The 22479-nt window shown below is 50.9% G+C and overlaps 1 non-coding gene across 1 annotated transcript; it reads right to left on the bottom strand.

Moving 5' to 3' along the window:
• Window positions 1–18547: 18547 nt before the first annotated feature.
• Window positions 18548–18629, bottom strand: Trnas-cga. The gene has a single exon. It is a non-coding gene; the product is annotated as a tRNA-Ser (tRNA).
• Window positions 18630–22479: the final 3850 nt, after the last annotated feature.

Raw genomic sequence — 22479 nt, 5'->3', positions numbered from 1 at the left:
CGAGAAACACGGTGAACGTAGATACGATTACTTCTTTCCTAATTAAAGGTTCTGCTTAATCTTCATCTGCCTTTGTCGGCGTTCCGCAAACCGTCGTTACTATCGAGACCAAACGTTTTCCGAATTCCAATGCCGGAATGGATCCTCGTTTAAGTCATTTGAGTCATCCCAGGTGAGCACCACGGAACTTCGCGCCGATTGCAAAGATGTTTATATCCAAATGATTGAGGACATGTGTCTTTTTGAGGGACATACGACATCCCGACGATCACAGAGCATGATGACTAGTCTCTTGCCTTCCGGAATGGCTTGCCAGAAAGTCGTGTCCTACTTCGTGATGAGCAACCTTAGTTTGTTCAGCCCTCGAACGTCTGCGTATCAGTCCTGATGCAGGGATGCAGGCCTCCGCGTATTGAAGCCCCACACCTGGCACCAGGTTTTCGCAAGTAAAACCAGCCAGAGCGAATTCTTTCTCGCCAGTGAGCAAGCCACGTTCGTACCAAACGACATTTGCAACATACCAAACGATATTTGCAACATACCAAACGAATCCGCACCGGATTTGTTTGGTATGCTGCAAATATAGATGGCATCATGTTATTTGGTTTGAAGCAGTTGAATTAACGATGTTTTATTTTTTTTATATTTGTGCAACTTTTCTGCTTTATAGACAGAGTCGAACTTAGCATGTCGCCACCCCACTACGAGCTTTCGAGGGACGTGAATGAGTAGGAAGCCCAGGGGACCACGAAGGCCTTCCCCCAAGGCCGAGCGGCCGAACGAGCCACGGGAAGAGCGGGAGGAAGGAGTGGAGGAGAAGCAGCAGAGGCAGCAGAAGGTACTAGCAAGCGAGGGAGAAAAGTTCGCCTCCGAGAGATGTCCCTCGGTGGGACTGCTCGCGGCGCTTCAAGTCGAACGACAAACAAGAACTTGTCCGTCGTCGATTGTTCGTCAGCGCTTGTTGGCGTCTGTCGGGAGTGTTTGTCGTTACAGTGGGACTGCAGCAGCGACACGTAACTTCATGGTGTCGATGGACTCCTCCGGGTCGAATGACGAGAAAACGCATAGAGAGCAACGTTGGACATGGATGTACGCTTTCGAATGTCAAGGCGTCAAACATTTACGCCGGATGGAGATCGAGAAAAGTGGCCGTTTTAAGGCACAGACGCAGCAAAGACGCTGCGGGTCAAGGCCTCGAGCGGGCAGATGCAATTGCGGACGCTGCCGTTTGTGTAGCTGCGAAAGCGGGTCGGCGGTCCCCCTTCAGGTGTCGCACGCTCCCAAATAAACCGTTCGGATGTTATTTGCATAATTATACAGGTCGTACTCACCCACTCAAATGTATATTTTTTTTTTGTTTTCAGACACCCAATGGAGATGAACTAATAATTATAGTCATCGAATAGTGCTACATCGCTCATAGATTTGATCATACAAAGGAGGGGCAAACCGTACCGGATTCGTTTGGTATGTTGCAAATATAGATGGCATCACGTTATTTGGCTTGAAGCAGTGGAATTAACGATGTTTTATTTTTTTATATTTGTGCAACTTTTGTGCTTTATAGACAGAGTCGAACTTAGCATGTCGTCACCCCAGCAGAACACTACCCGGGACATTCAAAGCCCGTGAACTGCCTCCATTACATCTACTTCAGCAGATTACACTGAGATGGCGCAAACTCGGCCATTGGACCCGAGATCAAGGCCGAGCGTCCTCCGACGTGTTGATTGCACACGAGACAGAGCCGAACAGTGACGCAGGCCTCGCGTCCAATCTGCATCTGCGCTCGATCTTACTGGTTATGTAGAAATGCTAGTGCACCGGCTTTGAATATTCTATACTGCGTTGCCTGGGCACGCATTGACATAGCGTCCCCTTGTCCCCCTTTCGGTCATCGTAAACGTTCACCCGGTGGCAATATGAAGGTGAACACCTTACGTGAATTCTTGCCTGTTTTACGGCTCCCTAAAGCTATAGTAACTCTCACCGTCTCAAATGGTACGTGGCTTGGGGGTCTAAGCTTTGCATTCTAGCCCTCTTCTAAAACAGAGCTTGTTCCGAAGCTTGCAGGAGCGTCAAAAACGAGAAGAGGGCTGTGCACGTTCATATCTCTCACAGGCACGTTACGAAAGTTGCGAAAGCTACTTTCGTAACACAACCATGCAGTATTAAAATAACTCGGAGCGAGCAACTCGTGCCTTAAGAAAGAATCGTTCAAATACCCAAATGCAAGTAAATAAATAAAATAAATGTCAAGTTCCATCCATTTATTTTATAATAATAACATTGCTCGGCCTGCTTAATAACCGCCAATCGCCTATAGACCTATTGCTCTATGACCCAAGCATCAAGGAGAATGCAGGGATTGGTGTTCCACGCGCCGCACGAGCTGGCCACAGCAATAGTAAATTTTCTAAAGAAAATACCTAAAACAAACCGTATCCAGCACGCGCGTTCGTCGACGCTTTATTTTATCTATTTACTTTGAATATTTTATACGGGAAAGGAGTGCGCGTGTGGCGCGTGGAACACCAATCCCTGTATTCTCCTTGATGCTTGAGTAATATAGCAAATGGTCTATTGCGCTTATAGAGACACAATAGTCACGTATGAAAGTACCATGTGGTACTTATGCCACGAAACATTCAGTACTTGGGAGTTGTCTCAACAAGTATTAAGGTCCAAATATTTACCTGAGGGAATATGAGAGAGCAAGAGGTAAGGCATCCGACATATTCGAAAACATAAATTACGGCAAAAACACCAACTCAAAATGAGACCTCATTCCTTTTTCCTGTCATTTTTCTGTCGTCATCGCAGTCTCGAGTAATTCTAGAATGGCTCTCTCACCATAATATTCACATTGCGCGCAGATGTCATCAGACAAAAATATTTCTATAATATTTTCAGCGTTTTCATATTCATCATCCAGGGAAATAAGAATGAAAGTCGAAAGAGCTATTATTATAGAAGGAGGAAAGAGACGAATGCCAATTATTGTTTTATGCCCAAGACCTTCGCGAAAAGGAAAGCAGTGCTCCTCCATAAATCATTGAAAGATTTGTTTCCAGACCGGTCTCACTCCGCAGCTCTGGGCCGGCGAAAATACCGGCACTTAATCATTTCACCGACTTTTTGTACGCGTGTGTCACTGTAAAAGTATAAGAAATGCAAAAATGTGAAGTAAGGGCGCCGCAGGTCATGCAGGCGTACAGCACGCCGAGCGAGGGAAATAGAAATATCTCGTTCCTGGAAGGTCGTCTGAAACTGACGCAGATTTCTGGCTTCCATTCGTCATCCATCATGGGTGCCGCGCCCGGAGATCTTTTACCGCTTCCGTTTTTTTGTTTCTTACCCGCCTCTGGCCACGGCGAGGAAAGCGGGCAGTCGTGCCCGCCACCTGATCGTCGAGCCACGGTCGAGCGATTGAGAATTGTAGGGTCTCGCATGGAAGCCTAGCTTTAGCTCTCTATCACAGAGTCTCCGATTTGTGTGCATGAAGAGTAGTACTAAGGGCGCAGAAATGGATCACGAAGACAGAGAGAACCGGACAGGAACAGAAGGCCTACACAGATGAATTGTAGCGCGAATGTGCATTCATAGATGTACACAACACTAAAAAACAGTCCAGTGTTTTTGTGGTGTTTCGGTGATGAGTGTCGAAACCATGCGATAGTTTTGCTTGGCTTCAATGAAGGCGATATTCCGCTGAATATATTACGACGAAGTTCATGGCGGATAACTAAGCATCAAATATTACAACGGTTGCATTAAATAAAGAAGGTCACGCTCAGTAGTGTACCAACTTGTATTTGAGGGGGGAGGGGGAAAACCAGACTCTCCCCCCTGCCCCCTCCCCCCGCGGTGCCCTTGGTATCCCTTGAGCGCAGCCGGCCAGTGTTTGAACTGCCTAGTGGCGGCTGTTTCAGAGGGGGGGGGGGGGGGGGGGGCAAAACAAATGCTTGCCCTCGCGCCCCCTTGCCCCCCCCCCCCCCCCCCCCCCCGGTTGGTACGCCCATGGTCATGCTCAGCACATAGCCGCTTATGTTGAGCTGTCCCTTCGTTGTAATAGCAGAATCCTTCGTCTCGCAAAACATCCTGAAGACCGAGGGAAATCCGGTGAAACCCTCGCCTTCGAACCCCCGTATGCCTTTGATAAGGATATGAGAATGGCACATGATTGCTATGACTTCGCGCGTCTCCCCCTTGGCAAAGGGGTTAGAAGCCGTGCTAAAACTCTTGAGGTCTTGGGCACAACTCTCCTGGGGGGGGGGGGGGGGGGGGGGGAGGTGTTCGGAATTTTTTTTTCTTTTAAATCCACCCACTTATCGCTCTCCCGCGCATGCGCGTGGTATTCGCAACCTTTTTGATGCGGTGGGACGAGTTACTTCAAAACGACGACGGAGCGGGCAAGGTGGAATACAGCGGGAAGAAGGGGGAGGGGGAGGGGGATACCTGAAGCTGGACGTTACCTGACGTTACAGCAACCCCTACAAAAATATGTATGCACGTCCTATGTCCATACTTTTGCCGGTCTATTACCCCTTTGCCCATCCTATGGATTCCTGTAGACAGTTCTTAGACCGTCTATGTACCACTGGTTTGCCACAGAATGGACACAACAACGCTGTAGAGATCTTTGCGGAAAAAAAAGTTATTCATTCCTTCCTATTTCCGTTCTATGGTCCCGGTGAGTCTATGGACATCCCATTGCCTCTCTATGGTGTGCGCTATATATTGGTACATGAATAAAGTGATGCCGGGTAGACGTTTTATTTAGGTGTTGCTAGATGTCCGAGTTAAAGAGTTGTTAATTAAGTTCCGGGTATCCATATCTTACATTGATGTCTGGAGGTATATCCAACCTCAGGGTATATTGTCACGGGTGGTGACCAATAAACAATAAATAAACAGAAAGAAACAAACGTTTAATGTGGCGAACTTGTGCCAAAAATAAATGCGTACAAAAGATAATAACGGAGCGTCGCGGGCGTCGAAGTCGGCGTAGCAGCAGAGTCGAACGCTGGGCGAAAACTGACTGCAGATCAGCACGCGGAGTCCCTTATGTACGCGCGTTGGGTTCTGGAACAATCGGCCTAGATTGTTCGGCGACTGGATCATTCGGAACTCGATCTGACGAGAATGTTTTCGAACTCACGAGAACGCAATGAAAGAACAAATAAAAGAGCATTCCACTGACTGGAATCGAACCCAGACTTTCTGCGCGACAGTCAAGCACGGTAACCACTCGGCCACGCGCGCGGTCGCTCGCCGACGAGCGTGGCATTACTCCCCCCTTTAAAAAGGCATCGTCTCGATGCCACGTAAAAGGCAACAAAACAGAGCGAAGCAACCAAAAAATGGGAACATACGGAAGCTCGCGAAACACAATCCTATCAAGCGGTGCACAAGATTACAGTTCGCAGTCTTATCGCGCGTAGTACGGCTTGAGGCGCACGACGTGGACGACTTCCGGTCGTGGAGCGCGGCGTGATGAAGTCCGTGTTCCGTCGGGCATCACCTCGTAGTTCAGATCCCCGAGTCGACGAAGTACTTTGTAGGTTCCGAAGTAGCGCTTTAGGAGTTTCTCACTGAGACCACGGCGGCGGATCGGTGTCCACACAAACACCCTGTCTCCGGGCTGGAAGTGGACGTCCCGACGACGAAGATTGTAGCGGCCAGTGTCGACACGTTGTTGGGCTTGAATACGGTATCTGGCGAGCTGGCGGACTTCTGCCCGTTGGGCAACCACCTGGGCGTCCTCGCTTCCGTCGACAGCCGGTTTGTGGGGTAACATCGCGTCCAGCATTGTCGTTACTTTACGACCATGAACCAGTTTGAAGGGTGTCACCCCGGTGGTCTCTTGCACGGCCGTGTTGTAGGCAAATGTGACGTACGGTAACACATCGTCCGATGTCTTGTGCTCCACGTCGACGTACATGGAGATCATGTCGGCGATGGTCTTGTTGAGTCTCTCCGTCAGCCCGTTGGTCTGCGGGTGGTACGCCGTTGTGCGCCGATGGCTGGTGTGGCTGAGACGAAAAATTTCTTGCGTCAGCTGGGCCATGAACGATGATCCACGGTCTGAGATCAAAACTTCGGGAGCGCCGTGCCGGAGGACGATGGATCCGATAAAGAACTTGGCGACTTCCACAGCAGTCCCTACAGGAAGGGCTTTCGTTTCGGCGTACTGTGTGAGATGATCTGTGGCGACAATAATCCATCTGTGTCGTTGCGTCGATGGTGGGAAAGGACCAAGTAGATCCATTCCGATCTGCTGGAACGGTGGTGTCGGAGGAGCGATCGGGTGCAGGAGACCTGCCGGCTTCCTCGGCGGTTTCTTGCGTCGCTGGCACTCGTGGCAGGACCGTGTGTAGAAGTGAACGGTCTTCGGCAGCTTGGGCCAGTAATACCTTTCACGAATTCGGGCCAGCGTACGGCTGTAACCAAGGTGTCCGGACGTCGGGTCGTCGTGACAGGCTTCGAAGATCTCCGCTCTAAGGTCGGTGGGGATTACCAGCAGCCATGGTGTGCTGTTGTCTCCGAAGTTCTCCTTGTAAAGTACATCTTGTCGGAGGATGAAAGTCGGCAGGGCTCTCGAGAAGACACGGGGGACAGTACCTCCTCGTCCTTCGAGGCGCTCGATTAGCGCGCGCAACTCAGGATCGTCTCTTTGACGTCGTGCCATGTCGTCGGTGTTCACTGCACCTAGGAAGCACTCGTCGTCATCGTCGTTGCTGCTGCCGGAAGGTGTTTCGATGGGGGCTCTGGACAGGCAGTCGGCGTCGCTGTGCTTGCGGCCTGACTTGTAGACCACAGTCATGTTGAACTCTTGTAGTCGTAGACTCCATCGAGCGAGGCGTCCTGACGGGTCCTTGAGGTTCGCAAACCAGCAGAGCGAGTGGTGGTCCGTGACTACACGGAAAAGGCTCCCGTACAAATACGGACGAAACTTCGTGATTGCCCAGACGACAGCAAGGCATTCTTTCTCAGTCGTGGAGTAATTTTTCTCCGCCTTGGACAGTGTCCGACTTGCGTAGGCGATAACTCGCTCGGTGCCGTCTTGCACTTGAACCAGTACCGCGCCAAGTCCAGCGTTACTTGCGTCGGTGTGAATTTCGGTTTCCGCATCTTGATCGAAATGTCCTAGAACAGGAGGAGTCTGCAGTCGTCGCTTCAGCTCGTCGAATGCCTGCTGCTGCTTCTCGGCCCATTCGAACTTCTCGGCGTCCTTTGTGAGGTTTGTGAGTGGTGCGGAAATTCTTGCAAAATCCCGGATGAACCGCCGATAGTAGGCACATAGTCCAAAAAACCTTCGCACGGCCTTCTTGTCTGTCGGTAGTGGAAATGCTGCGACGGCGCGAGTCTTCTTTGGGTCGGGGCGAACGCCTTCGTTACTAACCATGTGACCTAGGAACTTCAGTTCCTCATAGGCGAACCGACACTTTGACGGCTTCAAGGTGAGGCCGGCGGTCCGTATGGCTAGGAGAACTGCTCGGAGTCGTCGCAAGTGCTCGTCGAAGTCGCTGGAAAACACTACGACGTCATCGAGGTAGACGAGACAGCTCTGCCACTTCAGTCCTGCCAGTACGGTGTCCACGAAACGCTGGAAAGTTGCTGGAGCCGTGCACAGTCCGAAGGGCATCACCTTGAACTCGTACAGCCCATCTGGCGTGACGAAAGCTGTCTTCTCTCGGTCCCGTTCGTCGACTTCGATCTGCCAGTAGCCGCTCTTCAGGTCCATGGATGAAAAGTATCGGGAGTGGCGCAGCCGGTCTAACGTGTCGTCGATGCGGGGGAGTGGATAGACGTCTTTCTTCGTCACTGCGTTCAGCTGCCGGCAGTCCACGCAGAACCTCAGCGTTCCGTCCTTCTTCTTAACCAGTAAAACTGGAGAGGCCCACGCACCGCTTGAGGGTTGGATTATGTCGTCATTCAGCATCTCTGGCACTTACTCCTGGATCACGTCCCTTTCTTTAACGGAGACTCTGTACGGCGATCGATGCACAGGGCGCGCGTCGTCCTCGGTAGCGATGCGATGTTTCGCAATAGCGGTTTGGCGCACCCTCGACGACGTCGCGAAGCAGTCACTGTATTCGGCGAGGAGGTCTGTGGGTCGCTGCGACCCCCGTAGATATTCGCAACTTTCACAACCCATAGGGGGCGCACCGGTGCCTATCAAGATTGCGTTCATCTGGATGATCGTCGTAAAACAGCGGCATACTAGGCTGGGTCTACGCGCGACGCGTAAGTTATTCTAGTTATGCTGTATACGCGCAGTATCAAAGCCTTACTTTATGTGTTTTTTTTCACGTCAGGAAGGTGTAGTAGAGCCATTTTATTATGAGGCCAATCATCCAGGAACTAGGGAGTGCGATTCTCACACCGCGGTACCACATCGCTTAAAGTGGCTTCTCTATGGACCCCGTAGGGACTCCGTGCAGACTTTGTATGGCTTCTCTGCAGACTCCATAAGGAGCCCGTGTGGACCCTGTATGGCTCCCCTGTGAACCCCGTACGTACTCCCTATGGACCTTGTATGACTTCTTTGGAGACCCCTAAGGACCCCACACTCTTTGAAATGACTTTTACAGAGCACGTTTTTGCGTAAAACAAATGGGAAAAAGCTATTTTTGCAGAAACCTTTATTGGAGATCAGTACAAAACGACAAGAGCGTGATGTTTGCATACACTTTTAGCTTACAGGGTTTTGCGGCAAAATAATTTTTTTTTTTTACAGCCATGCCTCACCGGCGATTTCAGACACAGGGTCCTGAGCGTCCGCCTGGGAGACGGGGGTTGGCATCCCCTATATGTTTCGCCGCCAAAGTGGCCGATAAAAGCCAAAGCAGAACAGTCACATGCTGTCGAATATCGATAGTCTCAAAACAGCACACGTGGTCATGCAGTTATCCGAGTGGCCGCTGCGGGTGGAATGGTGGCGTTGCGATTGCAATTAGTTCGGTTTTCGAGTGCAGATCGGTGCCGCTTTTACAGAGCAAGCTCTTTAGCCGTTTCCCAACTGACATGCTCTAGAAACGTTGGTTGGTGCGGACCCCGTAGCAGAACCCCTGCAGACTGAGTGGCTTCTCTGCGGACCCTGTAGGGACTCCCTGTAGACCCTGTATGGCTTCTCTGCGGACCCCATGAGGACCCTGTGTAGACCTTGTATGGCTACTTTGTGGACTCCCTAGGGACTCCTTGTAGACTTCGTATGGGTTTTCTGCAGGCACATATAGACACCGTGAAGACCCTGTGTAGACTCCCTATAGAGTCCCTATAGACTCTATATGGCGTCTTACCATAGAGAGGGTATAGGATGACCACACATCATCCATAGAATAGGACGTCTATAGAACGTCCGTTGGCCAATATTCTATAGGGCAGCCATAGGACGACTTCACGGAAGCAACAGAGGTCGTTGTCTGCCTATGGATGCCTTTTCTTCTGCCTATGGACGCGGCTCTATAAAACGTCCTAGAAGTGTCCATACACATTTTTGTAAGGGAAGGGTAAAAAAGAGCCGTCACTCACATGGATTAAACAGATTACATCCTGGTGGGGAGGGAACCGATATTCCAAGACAATAAATCTTGCAAATAAAAAGTCGTGAGCTCAACTTTCCCTGTGTGTATAATCTTTTTTATTTTATTTGGGCACATACCACGTAAACGCTTTGAGATTTTTGTTGGCCAAGATTGCTCGCCCAGATTATAACATTATCATTAAATCTCCTAACTGGCTGGGAGTTGGAGAACGTTTTGGAGGTGCTCATCCATCATTCGCAAACGGACGTTCGACCTAATGGCCCTTATCCTGGAAGTATGCTCCAGTAGAGAAAACATTTTTCGCAGCGAGAACTGCGATTAAAGCAGCCGTTATTGTCCACAGATTTCAAAACTGATTCAAGGAGGCCGATCTTCAACAGAAAGTCGTTCACTACAAATGCATCCGTCAACTTAGTGCCTGTTTGATGATTACCGATCTCTAAATGGCAACTTTCTTTACTTGGCCGAGGTTTGCCCTAAATAAATTGTGAAATTGTGGCAAATGTGAATGTTGTTCGAGTATATCTAAAAATCAGTGACCTCGAATTCAAACTCCCCGTTAGCGCTGCATGCTATTTCAAAAAGACTATTTTTGTTAAAATGTGCGCACACTATCTTAGAAATGTTCTCAACAAAGTAAAGTTAGATAAATATTTATAAAAAATTCCTTGATACAAAAAGAACAGAAAAAAAACGAGGATTTGTTGGAAAACTTTAACGTTTCTGAACAATCCCGCCACGAGTTCATATTCTGTATTCTTTCGTACGGGTAATCAAGATGATGTGTAACACGAACCAAGTAATGCAAAGTAGCATACCTAATCCGGATCAGGGAGAGTCTGCAAGGGCGAATTCCTCTCTCTGACACACACGCACACACCAAAACGCGATATCATCATAGAGATTGCAAAGAGCACTTAAAACACTTTTTTTAATTCAAATTCTGTGTGGTGGGGGATGTTCCCATGAGCCAGTGTATGCGCCAAAAATATTAAAATGAGCAATGACTCTGCGTACATAATTTATGATAGTTCATTATTGATTGCAAATGAATCACCATGGTGCTCAAGAATTGCTGATGAATAATTTAAATAAAGGCGCATAATAAAACTGACCACTAGACGTGTTCCTTAAAAGATAATACGCCCGATTATAGGCTTGCGAACCATTGTATTTCTTGCTTCATCAGAACTGGGGAGTGTTTGTATGCGCGGGTGTGGTGGTCGGGACGGAGGAGGCTTTTGGTAGTGTGCCGGGGGTCGTATAAAATCAAAATTAACTGTTGGGCTAGTTGGCTACACATTGTATAAAAATTCAAAAGCGCAAACACCAAGGAAAAGAAGAGGGGACAGGACAAAGCGCTCTGTCCTGTCCCCTCTTCTTTTCCTTGGTGTTTGCGCTTTTGAATTTTTATACAATGGGTCGTATAACATTGCCTCGCGGGTCCCATCCGGTCCACAAGCCGCCGGATGCCGAGCGCCGGCGTTGTGTATATAAATCGTCCGATGGGGATCGAAGAAAGAGATGCTGAAAGCCGCACAATTGTAAAAAAAGCCCTAGGTTTTTTTATTATTAATATTCTGCAGGACACACGTAAAAAGAGGCTAGGGCACTAATTAAAACAGTGTTAATGACCACGCTTACACGACAAACTTCGGGCAAAGCTGACGTAACCCGTAGCACCTAGCCCTAACACCTCCCTCGACGCGGTGTGGTGCGACGGGTTACCTGAAGAGAATACCACTTATCACTGGTTTTCACTTCTCACAAAGTCTCCTACTTTGAAATCAGTCGCGTGGTGAATTAGATAAGCAAAGATATCTTCGTCGTACCATTGTCCCGCAGGTTAAGGCTTCGTGGGACAAAGTTTCGATCATGCCATGCCGTCACGAACTTCGTTTCGACGACACGAAGTAGAAACCTTCTCGTCCCTTTTCTCCGTTTCGTGCCAAGTAGAACAGCGATCGTTGCCGCCTCGCAACAATGCCATTCCGCTCTAGCGGCACCGAGCTTTCGCGCCTGGAACCGATCGACCTTGCTGATGTCTCCATGTGGCGAAGCAAATATCGCGGTATTTTCTCGACAGCAGAAATAATTTGAGCGACCGCATTACACCGGTTGGCCGAAGAACTTCCGTCAGCCTCCGCCGCGCTACGTATCCCCCACCTCCCACCCCCGTATTCTCGAAATACGCTCATGCCTTCCGGATCGCCGCACTTAGTTTTCCCGGCGACGGAGAGGAGAGAGGCTTTCTCTGTGGGGTCGTGGCGCTGGAGACGCTGAACGTCGTTGCGATGGTAACAAGGATTCACGGCGGAGAGACGGCGCTGAGGAGGGCGGGCGTCGGAGGCGCTGCTCGATGTCGCAAAGGCGTTCGCCGTAACTGTGGCGTGCGTCGTTCGGGTGGAAGTTGCGCAGCCCTGTTTGCCGGTAGGGACAACGGCGGTAGATATGGTCAGCTTCCTCGCAGTGGTAGCACAACGGGCGTCGATCGGCCGTCCTCCACACGTCGGTCTTCCTCGGCGAGTGTTGCTACGGCCGGACGTACTGGACTTGTCCTTCCTGGATTTGTGGACACTGTGGCGTCGGAGGGACTCCTCGGGGTGGCGCCGTGGCCTGGCGGTTAGCTTGCGGCGGTCGACGAGCCATAACGGTGCAGGTCAACGTCGGTACCCCTGGCGTCGTAGTGTCGATAAAAACTTCAGGTCGGAAGTCTCTGTGAACGTCCTCTCGGACGACCTCGGCGAGCGATAGTGAAGGCGGGCGATCCACAGCGTGGAGAAGCTTGAATAGCTCTTTCCGTACTTCATGGATGATGTCGCTAAGGACGGGAAAACTAGGGCTGATGTCGTAGCCCGATGCAGAAGCAGCGACGCTCAAGTGCCGATGGTAGTGGCTGGCTCTTAGGAGGAGGGCACCTTCTAAGTTCGTGTCGTCTGTGAGGAAATCTTCGACGGTGGATGGGTGTTGCGAATAAGACCACAGAAGATGACATCCTTTACACCTCGCATTAGGATCCGCAGCTTCTTTTCGTCGGTGGCTGGAGGGTTGACGGGAGATATCAGACGCACAAAATCCTCAGCAAAACTGGCGATAGTCTCGTTTAAGCCGTAGGTCCTTATTTGAAGAAGGTCTTTGGCCCTCTCCCATCGATATCGGTTGTAAAATGTCCGTCTCCGCGCATCCTTGCAGGTGATCCACAATATCAAGAAAGTCTCGCGATTCTCGAGCCAGTACCTGGCCGTTCCTTCGAACGCGAAGTAAAGACTCGGCAGGCGCTGTTCGTCTTCCCATCGTTTGGGTTGGGCCACTTGCTCGTACTGCTTTAGCCAGTCCGCGACGTCTTCATAAGGCTCACCATTGAAGGACGGGGGCGTACGTGCAGCGACGGGTAGAACAACGAAGGTTGTGGTGGTCATCGTTGGGATCTTCTTCTTCCGGTTCCCGGCAAGAGACCGAATTCGGGAGCCGATCTCGGGTACGACGGCTTGCTCAGGCTTCGGCATCTTTGGAGACTTCGGCGTTTTCGGCGTCTTTGGTGGCCAAGTCAAGGCCTGAGCCCCTCACTTGGCCGGGATGCCTTCGGAGAAGTACGCTTTACAGACAGATAGTGCCAGTAACCCGCCCCTCCACCAAAAAGTCACGAATGACAAATGATGAGGCGAAGAATAAGTGAAGAAACTAAGCGTTTAATGGGGCGTACTTGTGCCCAATAAAAAATAGAAGTAAGTTAGCGTCGCAGGCGTCGATGTCGGCGAAACAGCAGGATTGAGCGCTAGGCGGGACTCATACCGGCTTGTCACGCGGAGCACATTTTATAGCCGCGTGGGTTTCTGGAAGATTTGACCTAGAACGTTCGACGCGTAAAATTTTCGTCACTGGTTCAGAAGAAAATTCTCTCGAATTGGCGAGAACGCCAGGAAGGGAGAATAAATAAAAACATTCCACGCCCTGTAATCAAACCCAGATTCTCCACGCGGCAGCCAAGCATGTTGACCATTCGGTCACGTTCGCACTCGCTCAATGACGCGCGTGGCTATATGTCCTGTCGTCCAACGTTGTCATGTACTGTTCTGTGGTGGCATGCCGGCCGCGAGACAGTGCGACGGTGCACGCGAGTGCCGGCTGCTGCGCGAGCCAGGCCTCCTTCCGCGTGCCCCCATTCGGTTATGACTGCTCAACCTAGAGCACGTACACAACGTACATGTATCAATAAACCCTTAGACCTCCGTGCCTGACGCACCGGACGCCTCGAGTGGACTACTTTACACTGGCGACGAGGTAAACGTGAGGTCTCGGCAACGACAGCGCTCTATTGCAGCAAGTATGACTACGTATGCACCCTTCGAAGAGTTTACGCCAGATGACCCTGCGTCCTGGCCACGCTATATCGAGCGCCTGGAATTTTACTTCGGGGCGAACAATATCACCACGCCAGAGAAGAAACGAGCCGTTCTCTGCAGTGTCTGTGGCTCGGCCACATATGCCATCTTGCGCTCTCTCTGTTCGCCAAGAGCTCCAGTCGAAACATCATAGAAGGACATCATACTCAAGCTTCATGAACACTTCGCTCCCCTGCCGCCGGTAACCTTCGCGCGATTCCAGTTTTTCAAGCGGGGCCAGCGTTCTGGGGAGTCTGTGGCAGACTTCGTAGCAGATCTCCGACGTTTGTCTAAGCACTGCGAGTTCGGTAAGATGCTGGACGACATGCTTTGTGATCGCGTAGTTTGCGGCGTTCAAGACGACGCGTTGCAGCGACGTCTACTCGCCGAGCCGAACCTAACACTGTGCAAGACCCTAGACATGGCGAAGGCAGAGGAGCTAGCCAAATTCCAGACCATCGAAATCCGTACCTATGCTAAACCGGAGCCTACGGCGGTATCAGAACCCTATCACGTGGGGATCGACGCAACGTCAAGGTCGCCGCTTGAAAGCACCGCACCGCGCGCGTCAAGCTCTCCGCCTACCGAATCCAGCTGCACAGCTGAAACTATGGAGGGCTGCCTGAAGCCAGGTTCGCCAGGTACATGCTGGTGTTGCAATGGAGCGCATAACGCAAAAACGTGCCGCTTCGTTGGGACGGTGTAATAACAAGGGCCGCATTGTCGCTGCGTGCCGCCAAAAGGAGAGAGCTGAACGTGGACGGTCAGCAATCCGCACCAGCAGGCTGGAGACGGTGGACCCATTGAAGAGAGACTACTGTGTCTTCGCCGTGGAGCCGCCCTATTTTGCGAAGTGGTAATCAACGGCTGCAATCTGCGGATGGAAGTTGACTCCGGGTCGGCTTTTACGGTTATCAACCCGCGTGTGATGCCCCAGCTCCGCATTTCCAAAAGCAGCCTCAGGCCGCGCACCTTCCAGCTGCGCTCTTATACACGACAGTCTTCGAATTCTCGGAAGCGCAACAGCGGACGTTTTCTTGAAGGGTAAAAGTGTGAAATTGGAGTTTCTGGTTGTAAAGGGATTTGGCGTCAGTCTCTTAGGGCGCGACTGGTTCAGGTCCTTGGGCATTTCCCTGGAGGGTGTCAACCAAGTCGACGCCTCGTTGCAGCATGTTCAGGCAGCCACAGTCCATAATGTGATGGACAAATTTTCTGAGCGGTTCCGAGCAGGACTCGGCAGAAGCAAGGGGCCGTCGGTTCGTGTAGATATCGACCCCGCCGTGAGTTCCAAGTTTTTTAAGGCCCGCCAGGTGCCACCTCCGTTGCTGCCAAAGGTAGACGAGGCCATCGATAAACTGGTGGAACAAGGAATATTTGAGCCTGTTCGTCACTCTTCCTGGGAAACTCCGTCGTGCCCATTCACAAGAAGAATGGGAACATCCGCCTATGCGGCTATTACAAGTGTACGGTAAACCGTGCCCTCGGTAGGAAACATACCCCTTGCCTACGGCTGATGAGCTGTTTGCCAAACTGGCCGGCTGTCAAAAGTTCTCCCAGCTAGACTTGGAACAGGCATACCACCAGAAGGAAGTAGACAAGGATACAGCAGATCTCCAAACGGTCAAGACTCATCGAGGACTTTTCCGGGTCACACGTCTACAGTTCGGCGTTGCTACAGCCGTAGCGATCTTCCAACGCAACATGGAAGAATTGCTCGCGGGACTTAATGGTGTTCTGGTGTTCCTCGACGACATTGTGATTGGTGGTAGAAACAGTGAAGAACACGAAGCCCGCCTCCGGGCCTTGTTGAAGAGGATTAGTGACGACGGTCTCCGCCTGAACAAGGGCAAGTGCAAGTTCGGAGTGCCTTAGGTGACCTTCCTGGGGTACAAAGTTGACAAGGAAAACATACATCCTACGGAAGACAAGGTTCTGGCCATCAAGACCGCTCCCGAACCGGAAGACAAACAGCAATTGCAGTCCTTCCTTGGCATTTTAAATTTCTATGATCGATTTCTAAAAGGTTCTGCTCATGTTTCGGAGCCTCTTCATCGGTTGCTAGACAACGGTGCTGCATGGAAATGGGGAAGGGAAGAAGCGAAAGCTTTCCGACAAGCCAAAGATTTCTTACAGTCGTCCGCGGTTCCGGCACATTATGATGTCGCCCTTCCCTTGGTATTGGACTGTGATTCTTCTTCGTATGGGTTAGGATTCGTCATGAGCCATGTCTCTACGTCGGGTCAAGAATCTCCAGTGGCTTTCGGGTCAAGGACAATGATACAAGCAGAACGAAACTACTCACAGACGGATCGTGAGGCTTTGGCTGTCATAGCGGGAGTGAACAAGTTTCATCAATTTCTGTACGGACGGCATTTCAAGATTTTTACGGACCACAATCGACCCTCTTCCCAAGTCTTGTCACCACGCCTTTTGCGCTGGAGCCTGATGTTGGCACAGTACGACTACAAGCTCATTTACCGACCTTGCCGGCAGATGGGAAATGTTAACCTTTTCAGCTGCCTTCCGCAGAAGGCTCAGGACTTCGAGGTACCTCCCCTTCATGAAGTTTTGCTCATCGAGTCAACCCGCGAGGTGCCTGTCGACTCAAAGAAGATAGCTTTCCTAACAAGGGAGGATCGCGTTCTCGCTCTCGTACTGCGTTGGATTCTGCATGGCTGGCCATCTGAGAGACCTTCCGAAGTTTTCGAGCCATACTACGATCGCCGTGACGAACTGTCTGTTTACAACAGTTGTATCTTGTGGGGCAGCCGTGTTACCGTACCACCGCTTCTTCGAGAAGAAGTTCCGGACCTATTTCACAGTGGTCACTCTGGCATGGTGAGGATGAAGGGCCTTTCAAGGGGCTATGTATGGTGGCCGGGACTTGACCAAGACATAGAGCGCCGAGTGCGTTGCTGCTTTCCGTGCCAGGAGTCGGGAAACGCGCCAGCCCGCGCACCCATCCACCCACGGGAATTCACAACAACACCATGGTCGAGGCTACACGTTGATTTCGCAGGCATCTTCCAAGGGGAGTTTTTCTTCATCGTAGTAGATTGGCACTCTAAGTGGTTGGAAGTTTAACGAGTCAAGTCCATGTCAGCTTTGACAGTGATCGCATCTCTACGTACGCTGTCCGCTACGCATGGATTGCCTGATGTTTTGGTGTCGGACAACAGTACTTCTATCACATCAGGGGATTTTAAAGAGTTTCTTCGTAGAAATGCCATCCGCCACGTCCTTGTGCCACCCTGCCACCCCCCCTCGAACGGGCAAGCCGAAAGGATGGTTCAAGAGACCAAGAAATCACTGAAGAAAATCATTCGCGGCGACTGGTCAACCCGTCTTGCTAGGTTTCTTTTCGACCAACATATCCTTCCCAGTACTTCCGTTGGAAGGAGCCCCGCAGAGCTTCTTTTTGGACGACAGATTCGGTCGGCCCTAGATCACCTACATCCAGATCAGCAAGTGGCAGTAACCCGGCGCCCAGAAGAAGCCTTTTAGGCCATCAATCGGCAAGCCGCTCGCCAATTGGAACCCGGAAGTCAAGTTTTTGCAATTAATTTTGGCACGAGCGGGAACCGCTGGTTGCCAGGTGAGATCTCTTGCTGTTTGGGCCCACTTTCGTATCAAGTGCAACTTGAAGACGGTCGTGTGTGGCGGCGACACATATATCAAATTCGTATGCGGCATTGCAGCATGCCAAGTGACAGTCCAAGCCAGACTTGCGAAGTCCAGATTCATGATAAAAGCTCCGCAACGTCAAGCCCGAATGTAGACGCGTACGTCCGTCTAGCAGATGCGCCGACTGCTGACCAAGAAACCGAGCAACACCAGGCAGGTCAATCCCCATCGATTTCCTATCTTCCTAATCCAGGCGCTGCTCCGTCGGGACGTCCTCAACGCAAACATCGTCGTCTGGGGTATCTTCGAGACTACATTTAGGGTGGAGGTTATCCCATCCTCGTCGCCAGTCTAAAGTAGTTCACTCGAGGCGTCCAGGATATCTTCGAGACTACATTTAGGAGGGAGGTGATCCCATCCTCGTTGCCAGTGTAAAGTAGTCCACTCGAGGCGTCCGGTGCGTCAGGCACGGAGGACCAAGGGTTTATTGGTGCATGTACGTTGTGTACGTGCTCTAGGTTGAGCACAGTCATAACGGAATGGGGGCACGCGGAAGTAGGCCTGGCTCGCGCAGCAGCAGGCGCTCGCGTGCACCGTCGCACAGTCTCGCGGCCGGCATGCCACCACAGACCAGTACACGACAAACGTATTGTACAACGTTATCCCGAAGGTATCACATTTTCCTTTAAGTGTCTGTTTTTCAGGGCGAAGCTCCTTAAGGGGTATTCACACGAGGGAGAAATCCTGGAGATTTCTCCACGGCACGTGCATTCTGCGACGAAAACGTCAGGCTTTGCGATGTGCAAAAGCCTCGCGTTTTCGTCCCTTGATGCTCGCGTGTGAATACCCCTTTAGGGTCTACCCTTGTACGTTCGGCGTCAGTGCTCACATCGATCTTGTTGGTGCTCGTGCTCCTGCTCGTGAGCTCACGTGCTCACGTGCTCGCGTAGGAAAAAAACATTATGAAAAAAAGAAAAAAAAAAGTGCTTTCGCAGTCGACAGGATTTGAGCCTGTGCGGGGAGACCCCAATGGATTTCGAGCCCATCGCCTTAACCACTCGGCCACGACTGCGGGACGAGTAGGGGGCTCTGAGATGTGGTAGTAACTCAAGAGCTGGGGTTTCTGTCATGGATGAAACGTTGCATATATAGCCGCTCAACATCTATACAGGAGAGGGCGCTGCAGTCAAATGCATCTATAATCGCGTTAAACTTTGCATGTATTGGCTCAACGTTAAAAAAAGAGGGGGCGCTGCGGTCAAATGCTCAAATGCATATATAACCACGTTCCATACCACACATTCTCTTTCTGACACGGATGAAAAGGAACGAAAGGCTCGGCATGGTGCGTCTCAGCGTCTACGCAGACAAGCACCACCAGAGCTTCGCTCCGATCAACATCATTCATCACGTTGAGATGCGGTCAATTTTTTAGTACTTTACCTATTGGTGAAATACCCTGCATGGCATTATAGAGCGTACCACGTGAGTTCAAACTCAATGAAGAAAGTGTTTGGTGAATACGTTAGTAACTTCATGAGTGCGCTAAACCTAAATCGTTGACCCACTTAACTGCAACCCCAAGCAACCTTCACTTCTGCCACTTTCATGCGCAGTATTGAATGGCAAGTCATTACGTCATTTAGCCTATCTATATGACAGGCTAATAAGGCTGTGCCGGACATTATTATAGGCCATTCGGAATAGACCACTGCGAAACTATTATTTTCACCTTAAGCTTGAAACCGAATCGCAATGTCTTAGAGGCCCTTATCGTATCACGCCTTCTCGCAAGGACTTTCAACGCATGGGAGGAGCGTGAAACCTGGACTGCGCCTGTTCATGTTTTTTTTTCTTACTTGCATAACTACGCTTCTCACTTTCTGCCCCGAAGACACTGTCATGCGTGTAAGCGCCACATTCTACTTGGATCGTGCGCGACATCAGGGAAGGTAGGACAAAATGGTGAAACAAGAATAAACATAAACTAAAAGAAGGGAAGGCGGTTAACCTGAAGATTCAGGTAACTGCAGTATACGGATTCGAAAAATCTTAAATACAGTTCCAACTAGACCGTCTTCGACTCACGTCGCTTTCGGGGTCGAGCAGGTGATCGCCGGCGGGCTCCACTTGGAACTTTGGCTGTCGGACAGTCTTATTCCAAATGAACTTGCCCGGGATAGTCTTCTGGGACAAAACAGGAGCTTGCCGGGTGCTGGGGCGAAACAAGCCGCCGCTGGACTCGCTTCAGGACGGAGCCGGAAGTGGAACCGTCTAGTTCAGCAAGAAGCCTCCCGAGGAACCGCACCTCGTATGTCACTCTTTTTTAGAGCGCAGCTCTTAGGGGCCCGTTCCCGGCTTGAGCGGCGTCGGCGTCGCCGTCGGCGTAACTAAGGTCACTCCAAGGTCACGCGACCCCCAAGGTCATCCCAAGGTCACGTGATATCCAAGGTCACCCCAAGGTCACGTGACACCCAAAGTCACGTGACCCGGAGGTCACGTGACCCTCCGAGGTCACGTGACTACCCCCAGGGTCACGTGACCCTTCGCCGAGGTAACGTGACCTCCCCGATGAAGTCATCGTGATCACCGGCATCCGCATCGTCATCGTCATCATTACTGATGACGTCATCAGTGACGTCACTGATGACGTCACCGGCATCCGCATCGTCATTGTCATCATCACGGATGACGTCATCAGTGACGTCACTGATGACGTCACTGACATCCGCATCGTCATCGTCATCATCGCTGATGACGTCATCGGAGTTCGCATCGTCATCCTCACTGATGATGTCATCAGTGACGTCACTGATGACATCATCGGCATCGTCACGTGACCCCCAAGGTCACCTGACCCCCCAAGGTCACTTCACGCCCCCCCCAGTACCCTTCCCTCCTCCTCCTCAAGAGCTGCGCTCTAATTCGGTGTTACAGGGAGTTGTAAACGGCTTTCACTTTTTCTTTCTTTATATACTTCTACCTTTGTTGACCACGTAATACTTATGTAAATATATATTATCTAGATTTGTTTCTCCTTTTGTCTCTAGTCCCCTTATTTCGCGCACGATCTCGGTCGAACGGTAGAGTAAGCAAAGACAACGATAGGCTGGCGAGTTCATTGGGATCATAAATACGCTCTTGTGCAGGCTACTCGAATGTTATGCATCAAAGCTGCCACAAGCAGGACCTGGAAGTTCAGTTGGTTGTTTAGAACTGTCGCCGATCTAGAAGAACCTACTTCGCGCAAAAGCGCAACCAAACGATGAAAGCTGAACTACGGTTGGTCTCCGGTGGAGGAGTTGCGCTACCTCTTCGGCCGAATCCGACGCACACTCTAAGAAAAAATGGAGGAAAAAAGTAGCAATGGCGCGTCTTCCCCCCTTCTACCGACGCGCCCCCAAGCGGAGACGAGAAAAGGGGAGGAACGAAACGTTTTTCTTCTTCTCCGGGCAGACGGTAGAAAGCTTTCGCCCTCCCGACTCACCTTCTTTCGGTTTCGTTTTTCGAGCAGGTCGCGCACGTTGTTTAATATATAGCTGTGGAGTTGATTGAGCTTCAGCGGCAGCGAAGGCCGCCTGTAATTCCGTCTTCTAGTCTAAACGTGCAGAACATTTCGGTTGCATTGACGTTCTTATCACTAATTTTATCAAACGAGCAAACGAAGCCGCTAGAAACAGCGAAGTTCCGAAGCAGTGCCAGCAGCGCTACGTACACTGGGTAGGATGGCCGTCTCCGGATTGCGGGACTCACGCGGCACGGAACTGCAGTAACGAAACCACGCGGAACTGTGTCGATGTTCTCGACGTTATGGAAACCGCAGGAACTGCGTCCAAGACTGGCAGGTTTTGCTGCCGGCTGCCTGGGTGCCTTCCGGGCTGAGTTCGGTTCTGTTTTCCGATGCCGAGTGCAACCGGCTTTCGACGTGGTTCTGTATTTGTGCGTGCCAGCAACGGGAGGCACTCACTTGATCGAATGACGTTTTAGCGAACGCCCACGTTTCATCGAATGACACTTTAGCGAAGAGTCGGACGCCGCGAAGCGGCGTTTTCGGGTGGTCCAAGTGAGTTCATATTTTTGTAATGAGTTGCCGCAGACTGTCGCCGCGAAGCGGCGTAAAGCGCAGCGCGACGGATGGGTTAACGCGCGCCCCCGTTATTCGCTAAAACGACCATTCGCTCAAATGTCGCCGTTCGCTAAAATGTCATTCGCTCTTGTGATATGGACCCGCCAGCAACATAGCTGCAACATCGTGATGGCAGTGTTGTGGGTTGTGAACAGATGACTGGAATTATCGCCGATGTGACCGTCTGTTCGCGTATCAGTGGTGTAACAAGAAGATAAGATCGTAAACTGTTGGGCATTGATGCCGCTGGTCGGGCCGTGATCGGAGGGGGCGGGGTGTCGCAGGTTGACATTCCGCTTTACATTAAAAAGTTTAATACCACTTGAGGGATTACGTGCACTCGATCAACGTGCGGATAGTCATGTTGGAACGCTGGTCTGAACAGTAGAAGCTCCTATCGTACAGTGGCCAATGTGACTGTCGGAATTGTCTCGTCCCCGAGAGCGATTTCGCTCTGGGGCAAAAGCTGAACAGTACGAAATCGTGACGGAAAGTACTATATTTACAGTATGGAATTTCGGCATTAAAAAACAATAATAGGTAAAATCGAAAAAAAAAAAGCTACCCTTTATTTTGCTGTTTAAATATACTACGGTTCCTGGAGACACTGCCCTCCGTGGCGCGCTGGGATGAGCGCTAGAAGTTTTCGGGCTTGCCACGGCGTAGCTCCGTACACTTAACACCTGCCGCAAGTCGCGGCTTTGACTGCATTCAAGTTGATCGAAAAGCGATTTCTCAGCCCGTGAAGCATCACTTCCAGCTGAGTGAATATCCGCTCTACAGAGATTAATTCAAC

The sequence above is a fragment of the Ixodes scapularis genome, unplaced genomic scaffold, assembly GCF_016920785.2.
Source record: "Ixodes scapularis isolate PalLabHiFi unplaced genomic scaffold, ASM1692078v2 ptg000800l_1__unscaffolded, whole genome shotgun sequence".
NCBI lineage: Eukaryota > Metazoa > Arthropoda > Arachnida > Ixodida > Ixodidae > Ixodes > Ixodes scapularis.
Note: the sequence above shows the minus strand (reverse complement) of the source record. Positions and strands in the feature narration are given on the sequence as shown.